The sequence below is a fragment of the Herpailurus yagouaroundi genome, unplaced genomic scaffold (assembly GCF_014898765.1).
Source record: "Herpailurus yagouaroundi ecotype Mexico unplaced genomic scaffold, PumYag 77, whole genome shotgun sequence".
Taxonomy (NCBI): domain Eukaryota; kingdom Metazoa; phylum Chordata; class Mammalia; order Carnivora; family Felidae; genus Herpailurus; species Herpailurus yagouaroundi.
Window position 1 is genome coordinate 32,168,059 of NW_024412388.1, and position 12,353 is coordinate 32,180,411.

Sequence of the window (12,353 nt, forward strand, 5' to 3'; positions counted from 1 at the left end):
CTGACGGTTTGTTCCGTAACTCCATGGCATGATACGTGGTGGTCTTGCCGTTATTAGGGTACATTTCGAAATTCCTTTTCTAGGCTGAAAGTTTCTTGGGATTAGGAACCTTATTCACACCTGTAGCTCCAATGTCCCAGACAAGACTTCTTCGGAGGGAGCTCTCCCTGCATGTTTGTCAAGAAAATAAAAAAAAAAAAAAAGGGCACCTATCATCTCTTGGATTCCTGCTTCTATTTATCTCCAGGTCAAAACTTCTCTGAAACTTTCCAGGAAGGAAAGTTTGCTGCCTCCTCTGTGCTGGCACTTGCTGAATATCTCTGTATGAAGTATATCACATTGTAGCACCTTAGGGGAACACTTCCCGTTTATTCCACTCAGTGCCCCAGGGCACAGCGCATCACAGGTTTCATTGTTTCAAGTTGGAATTTCAAAAAAGGAGATCTAAGGAGTTTTCAAACCAAGAGGCAGATGGACAGTAGGTTTGGGCTGTGAGGACACCCTTGGAAAAGGTCTCACAGGGGCAGAAGGCCAAAGGTGCAGCAGTAACAGAGAGGGAAGAAAATCGGCAAAAAAAAAAAAAAATTTTTTTTAAGAAGGAATGCTAGCAAACCCCAAGCCTGCTGTTTTATATATTACATTAAGGAATGAACCTGGCAGAGCCCTCCATAAGGGACCGCAGGAAAGAATGCTTGTTTCAGGACTGACAATCAAGGGAACAGTTGTCTACTTTCACAGTCTGACATTTTATTTTCACTGTTGGGAGGACAGCGGCCCCAAGGGAGAGTTGGTGAAGGAAAGGGAAGAGATGGCTTCTGGTGCTTAAAGAAAGTGGGGGTGGGCTGGGGTGGGGGGTACTGAGACGCGTCAGACTCTTCGTCTCCTTCTCGATGTGGATGTTTTCCCTTTCAAACCTTCTTTTGGTTGTTGGCCCTTTGTGACTCCTTTTCGGCTTCGAGGCCGCCTAAGATCATTAAATGGGCACTTCACACAGATTTCATCTGCATACTAAGTTTGGCATCAGAAGAATGGTTGGAAATTTTCTGATCAGACTCACCAGGAGCCCTGAACGTCCTGGAAGCAATTACGAGGACTGGATAATAGAGCGAGCTGCGGGGGCTGTTGGCGAGCTCCATGCCTCACCTAAGTCTAGGGCAATGATGCTGGCTGGATAGCCAATGGTGACAGAACTCCGGGTCCCCTTAAATGCCGGTCAAAGCGCAGGTTTGTTTAACCTCTCCCTCTGACCACTTTGCTCACGGCCTGTGCGTGTGCCGGGGAGCTGCCCATCTGGTCTGTCCCTGAGTGCCCCTGTGCAAGACCCTTGGGAGAGACACCCACATGGCATGGCATTCCCCTCACAGAGCTTACGGTTCACAAGGAAAGGTATTACAGTACAAGGCAGGAAGGGCTCAGTGCCAGGAGGGAAATGCAGTCAAAATGTTGCAGTGTTTGGAAGAGATTCAGGGAGGCTTTGTAGATTTACAGACTTGCAGATTTATAGAGGAGGTGGTATTCTAGGTGGACCTTGAATGATGGGTAGGAAAGTGAGAGGCAGAGGAGAGAGTATTGGGGAAGGGGGCTTTGTCTGGAAATGCAGAGTGAGATAGGGACAGAAAACTGAGGGAGCATTTAAGAAATGGCAGGTAGCTTTGTGTGGCTGGAGCAGAGGTTTACGTAGGAGCAACATGGGTCAGTGAGCTGGACAGAGAGAAGGAGGCTTTGTTCTGGAGAGTCTCAACTGTCAGTTAAGAATCCTGAGAGTGGGTAGGGTGGGGTGAGCAGAGGACGTGCAGGGGGGAGTGGGGCAGTTGGTGGGGGATGCGGAAGTACTGTTGTTGATTGGCTTGTCAGGCTCTTGCTGCTTCCCTTGCCTGGAATGCCTCTGCTCAGCCTCTTCCCTGACAATCTGTGCACCCTGGGCCCATCACAAATGCCTTCTCCTCCAGGAAGCCAAGCTGGCTCTGATCTCTCCCAACCCTGAGCTCCCTACAGCTCACCATCTGACCCTTGCCAATGGCATTTATCGTAGCCCACCCTGCCAGACAGCAAGTTTAATCTTTGTCTTTTCTGAATCCTGCACACATTAGATGCTTGGTAAACATTTTCAAGACGAACAGAATTTACTTCCTGCTGAATACGCTGCCTGTAGCTTGGGAAAGCCGGGCCATTGTGCTCCATTAACCCGACTAGCGTTTCTGTAAACATGGCAGACAGACCATAGATTAGAATGCCTGCCCCTCAGGTCATGCCAGACCCGAGATGAGATGGCACCTTGGAATTCATCTAGTCTTCATTTTACTAGTGAGGCCCAGAGAAGGGCATTCACTCACTCAAGGTCACACAGTGAGTTAATGATCTGAAATAATGTGTTTGGTATGTGAGTGTTTTATTGCAGTGTCTAACACACAACATACACCTAATAATCCCGGATACTCCCCAGCCTCTTGAAGTGTAATTAAACACGAAACTACTTGTAATTTTTTCCACTTTATGGGAACTTTATGCATCTGCCTCTGCTCACGCCTGGAACTTCTTCTGACTCCTCCTCCTGCCTCACCAGGTTAACTCCTGCTCATCAGTTAAGCCACAGTTTCCCTGATCCCTTGTCTTCCACCCTCACCCAGGACAGGTTAAATGTCCCTCCTTGTGCTCCCCTTGTGGCCTGGGCACATCCTTTCCTCGTTATACTTACCACCTCGTGTGCACATCTGCTTCTGTGCCTGTCTTCCCTGATGATAAGCTCCAGAAGGTTGGAACTGACTCTGCATTCTTCATTTCGTGCCCAGCCCCTCACCATACCTGGAACACAGGAATTCTCAGTAGACATTTATGGAATGATGTGTGCAGTGGGGTCCTCACAGGCCCAGGCCGTAGACCAGCCTCCTTACTGCCTCCTCTGTAACTCACAGGGCCCCAACCAGGCTGGCCGCTCCGATTCTGGTGGTCTCAGGGCTTTGCAGAGGAGTGCTGAACCCAAATCTCACTGTTTAGTAAGACACTTCTTCTCTTTTTCCTTCCGTTAAATACCAAATAAAAATGGTTCCAGGAAGTTACGTGCAGAGAAATTCCAGGCTCTGTCTGAGCTCCTAGATAAAGGCTGTTATTGTTAGGAAGTTGGTCATTAATCCAACCTGTCTTTTCTCTGTGCTGTGATTCCACGGCCTTCTAGAGGTACTGGTTCTTTCTGTCCTCAGTTGCTCTTAAGCCTGTTACTAGCTGGTTACAACTAGAAAAAACAAAAACAAAAACAAAAAACTTGCCCACAGTAGACATAAAAATGAGCTAAAGGTATCAGTTGGCCACAAGCTCACTTTGTGCTCTGGGCTTGTGACTTTAAGTTAATGTGCTTTCAAAGTACCTTACCAGACGGCTAGTATCCTCATCTATAAGACACGAAAAATAGCACTCACCTTGTCACATCATTGCAGGAGTGCAAGAAAATAAACTAGGGAGAGGTTCCTGGCACACAGTAATGGTTAAAGAAATGTTACATCTAAATCAGAGGGTGGAATCCTCTTACCTTGTTCTGCTGTAACCAGACTTCATCCAGGCTTCTAAGTTTTGTCCTAGGCATCACATTTAAAAAAAAAAAAATTTTTTTTAATGTTTATTCATTCTTGAGAGACAGAGAGACAGAACATGAGGAGCAGAGAGAGAGAGGGGACACAGAACCCGAAGCAGGCTCCAGGCTCTGAGCTGTCAGCACAGAGCCCCATGTAGGGCTCGAACCACATACTGTGAGATCATGACCTGAGCTGAAGTCAGATGCTTAATCGACTGAACTACCCAGGTGCCCCATAGGCATCACATTTTAAAACAGGGATGTTGACATTGTCACCCAGAAGCAAATGACCACTATGATAAGAATCTGGAAATCAGACTTTATAAGAAACAGCTGGAGGAGCTGGAAATGTTTGGCCTGGAGAAGAAATAACTAGGAAAAAAATGGCATGGGCAGGCTTTAGAGAGGTCATCAAGTAACTGAAGGACTCACATCCGGGAAAGGATTAAGCCTCAGTTCGGTTCCATGAATATCTGTAGTATTTACCATCACATGTCAAGAGCAGAGAATGCAAAGCAAAGTAAAATACAGTCCCCGCCCCTGCAGGACCAGAATGGTGTGAAAGGGGTGTGTATGCCGTGCTGGGGGAAAGCGGAGAAGAATAATGCTGCAGAGAGCCTGGAAGGCCTCACCAGGGAGGGGACAGCTGAGTGGAGCTTTAGGCAGAGGAAGAAGGGAAGGGCAGGCAGGCAGCGAGCACGACATGTGCAGGCAGAAAGGCATCCTCAAGGAAAACCTTGGATGTGCTGGCCGAGTGGAGGGAAGCGAGCCTGCAAAGTCCAGCTGGAGCCAGATCGTCAAGGGCCTTGGATGGTAAGCTAAAGAGCTCGGACGATTTACCTCGAGTGGGTATTGAAGAGCCATCAAAGGCATTTAAGCAGGGTTTTTTGTTGTTGTTGTTGTTGTTTTTGTTTTTTTTGTTTTTTTTGTTTTTTATGAAAGGATGTTGTAGTGTGGCGTGCTGAAAGGCTTTATGGAAGAGAGACAGAAGGCAGGGGAGACGGGACATTCCAAAGAGTTACATATGGGCTTGGCTCTTCCACTTACTGTGGATGAACTTGAGCACATTATTTAAACTCACTGAGTTGTTTTTTTTTTCCCCATTCATGTATTGGGATGATCACATCTACTTTACAGAGATGTTTTAAGAACTAAATGAGGTGATATATTTAAGCCCCCCATACATATGCCTGGTACCCAAACAGTGCTTAGTAAGTAAGCACCCTCTCCTTCCTTCTCTTTCTCTTCTGGGAAGAGTAGACAGAGAAACAGAGTTCTCGCTGAAACATGGAGTCCTGGCCACACGACAGGATAAATTTCCTTGGGAGAACTGAACATACTACAGGAAGTGCTCAAGAAGGCTATTTCTCTGGTGGAAGGGGAGACAAGATAAACCTCTAAAATCCCTTTCTACTTTAAGATTCTCTCACCTTCAGGACCTAAGTACTAAGGATATGGTCAAGAGCCTGAGGTATGATAAAACCTTTTTAGTATCGACCTTGTTAAAAACAGCCAATTGGACCCAAAGGAAATGAAACCTTTTCAAAACATACTGAAATACACAACTTGAAAAGACCCACCCTAAACTTTTAACAGCCCCTCTGGAGTAGGTAACCATCATGCAGGAGAAAGAGCTCTGGGCTTAATGATGAGAGGCCTACATTCCAGTGTCAGAAATTAAGGATTTTGCTGTATGGTCTGAGGCAGTTTCATTCCCCATGTCTTGGCCCAGGTTTCTCCATCAGGAAGATGTGGAGGTCGAACTTCAGTGGGGTCTTCCATAGCTAACATTCTACAATTCTGGGGGTGTAAGAGATTAAGGTCATGCAATTATGGATGTAAAATGTTGGAAGGTTCTAAGCATTCCCACAGCAACTCGATCACACACAGGTTCTAATATGTCTCAATTTAATGGCATCACAGTCCGTAAAATATATTTTAAAATTGTATCGCAGGCACTGGGAGTGAGCCTCATTTGACATTCTTCTTAGAATCAGAACTTTAGAATTCAGTGCATTTCAATTCTCAGCATTAAGTTAGCTGCAAATTGGATTATCTCATATTTCTGGTTGAGAGAGAAGGCACTTTCCCCGGTATGGCAAAGAAATAAAAATGTCAGTCATCTGTCACAGAAGGAAGATGCTGTCTTACCTCTCTGTTAACTTCAGGGTCTAGAGGCTGCCTAATCTGGAAGCAGACAAAACCAAGACTGGGTATTAGGACAGTCTGCTTCTGTGCTCGCTGTGCCTTTTGCCTGGAATGTCCTCCTGGTCATTCCTGCTCATCCTGTTTGAAGCCTCTTCCTCCTTTTTTTTTTTTTTTTTTAAGTTTATTTATTTATTCTGAGAGAGAGAGAGAGAGAGAGAGAGAGAGAGAGCATGCACGAGTTGGAGGGGCAGAGAGAGAGAGAGGGAGAGGGAGAATCCCATGCGAGCTGTGTGCTGACAGCACAGAGCCCCACACAGGCTCAATCTCACCAACTGTGAGACCATGACCTGAGCCGGAATCAAGAGCGGGAAGCTTAAGCCAGTGAGCCACCCAGGTGCCCCTCCCTCCTTTTCTGCACAGTAGAATGAGTCGCTCAATTCACTCTGCTCTCCCAGCACTTCCTATCAGTGTTCATCATAGCCGATGAGAAGCATTGCCGTGTAGCTAGTGATTCCCTGTGGATGGGTCAGGGGCACTGCACCGGCCATGTGCCAGGCATATGTATCCTTTCATGTAATCCACACAGCACTGTTTAGGAAGTATACATTGTTATCCCCTGTTTAGCTGTGGAAACTAAGGTCAGAGAAGTTAAATTACTTGCTCCAGGTCATAGAACTGAGATGAATCAAACTTTTTTGATTCTAAAGCCCATGTGCTTTAGATTTTCCATGCCCTCTTCTTGTCTTATTTGTCTCTGTAACCTGAACTCTTACAATAGGCTAGCCTTTGGTATACATCAAGTACAACTGTTGAATTCTGCCCAATTCTGTTCAATCAATCAGTAAAGCTTTATCCATCAGAGCACAGGGCTAAGAGAACTACCGAGGAAAATGTAATTGGGTGGGGATCTAGCTAGCCTTTTCTTGACTTGCAGTGAGCTTCTGGAGACATCTACTTTGAAATAAATACTCTCATTAGCCTTGGTGGTGTTTCGGCAGGACAGGCTGTGGTGGTCTCTTGACAAGGCCAGCTGGCAGGATAGATTCGTTTAACCACATTTGTTTCACATCTTTCTAATCACCCTTCTCTATGATCCTAGTTTCACAGGAGAAAATAGAACTCAAAGCAACTTTCATACCTATGCAAAGGGGTGCACAGGAGCCTGAACAAAATCCTAAGAGAGCAGATTGGAGGGAGTGGTTAATTCTGCCTACAAGAATTGAGGAGGGTTTCACAGAGAAGGTGGCATTTGAGCTGGGACTCTAGGTTTACTTATTCATTGTTTGTTTGTTTGTTTGTTTGTTTGTTTTCTAGGCATAGAAAGAGAATGGCATTCTGTGTGGAAAAGCTGCAAATAGTTCTGTGATGGAACATACCAGGGGGGATAGTAAAAGGTGAGATGAGAAAGCTTTGTGGGGCCAGGTAGTCCAAAGATCTTGAATGTCATGCTAAGAATTTGGATTTATTCTGTAGGTGTTCCATGACATTCCAATGTCCACTGAGCTACATCTTCAAAGCATCATAAATTTTTGTCTGTTGGCCCCAGAGTCCTGACGATAAGCAGGGAGAGAAGCAGTATAGTGGACATTGGCAGTCAGGGGGTCTAGATTCCAGTCTGATTCTGCTGTGTACTTAATGGTGACTCAGTCTCTCTGGGCTTCCATTCTCTCCTTTGGAAAGTGAAATGGTTAGAAGGTTTCTCAGACTTCTACTGTCTGCCAGCTTTACAAGGAAGATCCTTCATAAGGTTCATCTGAATTCCTGTGGCGGAGGGACCTGCTGGCATTCACGGCTTTGTGTAATTCCCCCCGCCTGAGTGTGGGCAGGGTCTGGGACTTGCTTCTAACTGAAAGAATATAGCAAAGGTGATGGCAAGGATGGAATATACATTATCACGAGTGGCTACACGGTTACATGACTTAAAAACTGTAGCACCCATCTCACTGGAGTCTGTCTCTTCTAAGTCCCCGGCTGGCTTTGAAGAAACAAGCCGCTGTCTTGTGGGATGCCTATGTTGGGAGGCCCACATGGCAAGGAACTGCCAGCAAGTCCAGTTGCTGAGGGCAGCCTTTGACTGATAGCAAGAAGGTGAAGCTCTCGGTGTTACAGCTGCAGGGAACTGAATTCTGTTAATGAATGAGTGAGTGAGGAAACAGATCCTTCCCCAGTTGAGCCTCAGATGAAATGGCAGCCCTGGATAACTCCTTGACTGCAGATTTGTGAGACCCTAGGTAGAGGGCTCAACTAAGCTACAGTCGGATTCCTGCTCTACAGGATCTGTGAGATCGTAAATATGTATTGTTTTAAGCCCCTAAATTTGTGATAATTTATTATGCAGTGGTAGATACAGTTTCCCACCCTAGTACTCGAAACTCCTGACCTCAAGCCCTGTGATCTGTTTATAATTCCATGTCACCTCTTTATGAATAATTGTATACCAGTGTCGATGTGCATCTGTGTGAGAGAGGCTTTATCTGTCTATATCAATCTGTAGGTCATACCTTCATATTCAGTCACAGACCTGTGGGAAATACTTATTATGTGTGGGACACAGACAGATGGGTGAGCCCAGGGCTCGCTCTGAGGTGCTCAAAGGCTGGTGACGGAGACAGTCCCAAGCACACCTGCAAAGGTGAGGGAGCTAAGGAAATAAATGTGTATCTAGCATTATTTAAACGAGTCCATTTTCCCAGTGTTATTTCCTTTGAGTCTTACAAACCTCTAGGAAAGATGCCGTACATCAGAGAGGTGAAGGGACTTGCCTTAGATCACACATCTAGTGGAGACCATATCCAGGACTGTAACTCAATTCTTGTGCTTCAAATCGTTGGGATGATTAACAATTAGCTGTACATTTTCCATGTATTAATAGATTCTACTGGAACTTCCCAGCAAACTTACGTGGAAGTCTCCGGGAGGTGACGTGGCTGGAGTTCTGCCCGATTCCAGTGTCAATGCACCCATGCACTGTCTACATCGCCTCAGAGACAGGGAAGCCGGAAGAAGACCTGGGACTATCTTTGCGCGCCCTCAGCTAGCACATGGTGAGCATTCAAGTACAGAGGCTGAACTGCATATTTTTGTGGGCGTAAACTCTGCCCTCTGTGTCTGAGGCATCATGTGATATGGCAGTGGGGATGTGGAGCTGTGGTACTCAAACTCAGGAGCCAGTAAGTCACCTGAGGAGACCTGTTGAAACACAGATTCTGGAGCCCTACCTCCAGAGCGCCTGATTCAGTGGTGCCCAGGAAGCATTCTCATCAAGACCCTCAGTTCGTTCTGACACAAATAAATCACAAAGCATATGGATGTTAGTGATAAGATCACAGCCATGCCAGGCTGAGGTTCAGTTCGCCTGCAGTCTGATGGGAGCTGTTCCCAAACAGATCCCCACTCAGATTTACGATTCCTTTTCCTTATAGAAAGGAGGAAGCCGGTGGTGTGCTAGTAAATGTCTTAACTGGCTCTCTTCAGAAGGAATAAAAACAAACAAACAAAAACCCTGATTTATAGCATTTTCCAATATCCACAGTGTAAATACTCATACCATCGATGATGTCAAGCTACCAAAGGGATCTCACTGAAAACTGAGTTGGGAGGGGACATGTGGCATTGTCCCTATGGCAACCGCCAGAGGAAGCCCAGGTAGGGGAGGGGACTTACTTCCCTGGGCCTCAGTTTCCCCACTAATAAAATGAGAATGCACTAAGGGCTTCTGATCGCTAATGGATTATGCTTTACTTAGACTAATTATTAGGCCTGACTGTGGGGTCTCTGGGTTGAGAAAAGTCAGATTTAGGGGGCCTGGTTGCCAGGGCATGCAGAGACAGGGGGACAGAGTGGGCCCAGCTCTGCTCATCCCTTTTTCCTTGGGAGGGTAGAGGAGCTCACTGGCTGGGTGTAAGGAGCATGGGCTTCAAATCCTGGCCAAAAATTTACCGAGCTTCTGCAAGCCTCAGTTTCCCGATCTGTAAACTGCAGGGAACAATACTGTACCTTCCCCCCCTCCCCCCAACACGCACACACACAGAATGGCTGTAAGGACTAAATGAGATGAAGTCTGGCACATGGTAAAATTTCCATAAATATTGACTCCCGTGTCTCCATTCCTTGCCTATGATGGTTATTTTCCAAATTTTACCAGAGCCTTGTGAGACCAAATGGCCAATTTCACTTATAAACAGAGTAGTAAGTCACCCATATTGTATGATTTGAGGGAAAGATCCTTCAGACAAAAAGCTAATATATATTTAATGTATATGCATATGCATATGCAGATACATACATGGTGTGTGTGTGTGTGTGTGTGTGTGTGTGTGTGTGTGAGTGTGAGTGTTCCTCCGCTGTTCTATCATGGGGGCTGGACTCCCATTATTTAAATCTTTGTTAATGCCCCATAGCAAAAGACCACTAGGAGCACATCTGTAGTCAAGCAAATTTGGATTTGTATTACTTGCTGCTTGAAGGACATGGAGCCCCTTGTGGCAGCTTGGGGTGGGTCAGAGGGTGCTGACAGGGGCTGGTTGCAAGCAGGAGTTTGGCTCTCCCCGAGTGCTGTTGGAAGGCAGAGGCAATCCAGTGATTAGGTGTCTTTTTATCTAAGACAGGGAAGAATGGAGAACTAAGTCTATAATCGGTAAAGAAGCCGCCTCATCACTCGTGTTCCCGAGAGAGGAGGATGTTGGTCATTTTTACGATTTTGTCTGTATTCAGGCGTGATTGTGGAGTGGTATATCTTTGTCTTGCCGTGTCACGGTTACTGCGACCTTGTCTAGTGTTGACGTTCATGTTCGCTCGGAGAATGCCATGGCCTAGCTCTGAGTGCCAGGCCAGCCGGCCACTGACAGGGCTGCTATTTTACGTCCCATCTTATTTATTCACAAGACAGTTACTGATGCCTTTTATGCATGATCACACATATCATCTCATCTAAACCTCACCACATCATCCTGTGAGGGATAATTATCTATCTCCATTTTATGGATGAGGAAACAGACTCTGAAAGATGAATGACTTTCTAAATTCATCCAGAAAAAAAAAAAAAAAAAAAAGATAGTCTCCAGAGACTTGAATTCAGAACCATCTTCTCCGAGTCCGAGGCTCATCCAATCAACCCACTCCACAAGGAGCCAGGTTCTGACACGGCTGAGGATCACCCTAGTGCTCTTTTGCTACCTGAAAGAGATCGCTGTTCCTGGCAGGACTGCTGGGCTCTCCAGGTCCCCCGCCGAGGAGGTGACAGCGCAGAGGGGGTGCTGGGCCAGCCAGCGAGGCGCACAACTGGCTGTCAGTTGCACAGCGGTTTGGCATAACTGAGAAGGCAGGCGCTTGGGCTGTTTGTTCTAGACCTGCCAGTAACTCCCCATGTGACCTGGAATCAGTCATCTCCTGACTTTGGGCCTCAACCTCTCTAATGATCTAAGAGCCCCTGAACTCAGGAAATCTGTGAATAAACAGTGAGTGAATGTGTGAAATGAATGAATGAATGAATGAATGAATGAATGGGAGGCTGACCAGAAATTGATTTTCTACAGTCAGTATTTAGTTTTGTTCCGTCTTTCTCCTCTTTCTGGTTTGTATGGTTCCAACCTCTGCTCCCGTCCCAGGCCTCCCTCCTCCGTGTCCGGGGCTCCCACATACTCTCCCAGCCCAGTGGTCTAGCAGTGGCTGCTGATGTGGTGACGTCTCCTGGCAGCCCCTCAGTCTCAGTGACCTCAGCCCTCATTTCCAGCTGCTCCTGCCAGTCTGCAGCCACCCCCAAACACGGCTTCCTGCAAACCCCCTCCAGGTCTGCTCACCCTCAGACTCTGAGAAGGGGCTGTGTCCTGCCTTAGAAATGACCAGATCCACCCACCTCAGGCCCAGAGAGGGGGCAGTGTTTACACATGGTCACATAGCAACTGAGCCCATCACAAACAGAACCCAGGCATCCTGGGACACCTGGGAGGCTCCGTCGGCTAAGCATCCGACTTCGGCTCAGGTCATGATCTCACGGTCCGCGAGTTCGAGCCCCGCGTCGGGCTCTGTGCTGACAGCTCAGAGCCTGGAGCCTGCTTCGGATTCTGTGTCTCCCTCTCTCTCTGCCCCTCCCCCAACTCATACTCTGTCTTTCTCTCTCTCTCAAAAATAAATTCACAACAAAAAAAATTAAAAAGAAAAAAAGAACCCAAGCATCCTTATTCCTAGTCCTACATCCTTATCTCCTGGGAAAGGTCTGTTTTCATTTGAAGGCTGCCGGTTGTAGTCCATTCAGTATGTTGATTCCACACATGTTTGTTGACCAGTCTCCTGTGCTGGATTCTGGAGACGAGGAGAAGAATAAAACACTGTCTGTGCCTCTAGGGAATTCTAGTCAAGTGAGGAGACAAATAAATAGCTAATCACACTATGAGTGCTCTGGAAACTAGGTAGACAGAATGCTGCAGGAAGATGGGGAGGGACCAAGGGACTGCTAGGGATGGAGAGAAGGTCATGACATTTGCACTGGATCTTGAAGAATGGGTAGGAGTTTCCCAGGCAGAGAGCCGATGTAGGGCAGAAGAGCATTGCAGTCAGGGGTGGCTACTTAACCCGTAGGAAGTCATGGAGCCATTGAAAAGCATGCCAGGAGTCCCCAAGTACGCAGTGGTGATGCAGAAAA

General features: G+C 46.7%; 2 long non-coding RNA genes across 4 annotated transcripts; one reads left to right on the forward strand and one right to left on the reverse strand.

Moving 5' to 3' along the window:
• Positions 1–717: 717 nt before the first annotated feature.
• On the reverse strand, positions 718–11,593 carry LOC121026942 (uncharacterized). 3 transcript variants are annotated; one of them, XR_005788507.1, is made up of 5 exons: positions 11,512–11,579; positions 10,889–11,084; positions 3,524–3,569; positions 2,696–2,802; positions 718–964 (listed from the first exon to the last, which is right to left on the reverse strand). It is a non-coding gene; the product is annotated as an uncharacterized LOC121026942 (long non-coding RNA). The 3 variants fall into 3 exon arrangements; XR_005788506.1 differs by having other exon boundaries at positions 10,889–11,593; XR_005788505.1 differs by lacking the exon at positions 10,889–11,084 and having other exon boundaries at positions 11,512–11,585.
• Positions 4,470–9,426, forward strand: LOC121026941 (uncharacterized). Its single transcript, XR_005788504.1, has 2 exons — positions 4,470–5,036; positions 8,586–9,426. It is a non-coding gene; the product is annotated as an uncharacterized LOC121026941 (long non-coding RNA).
• Positions 11,594–12,353: the final 760 nt, after the last annotated feature.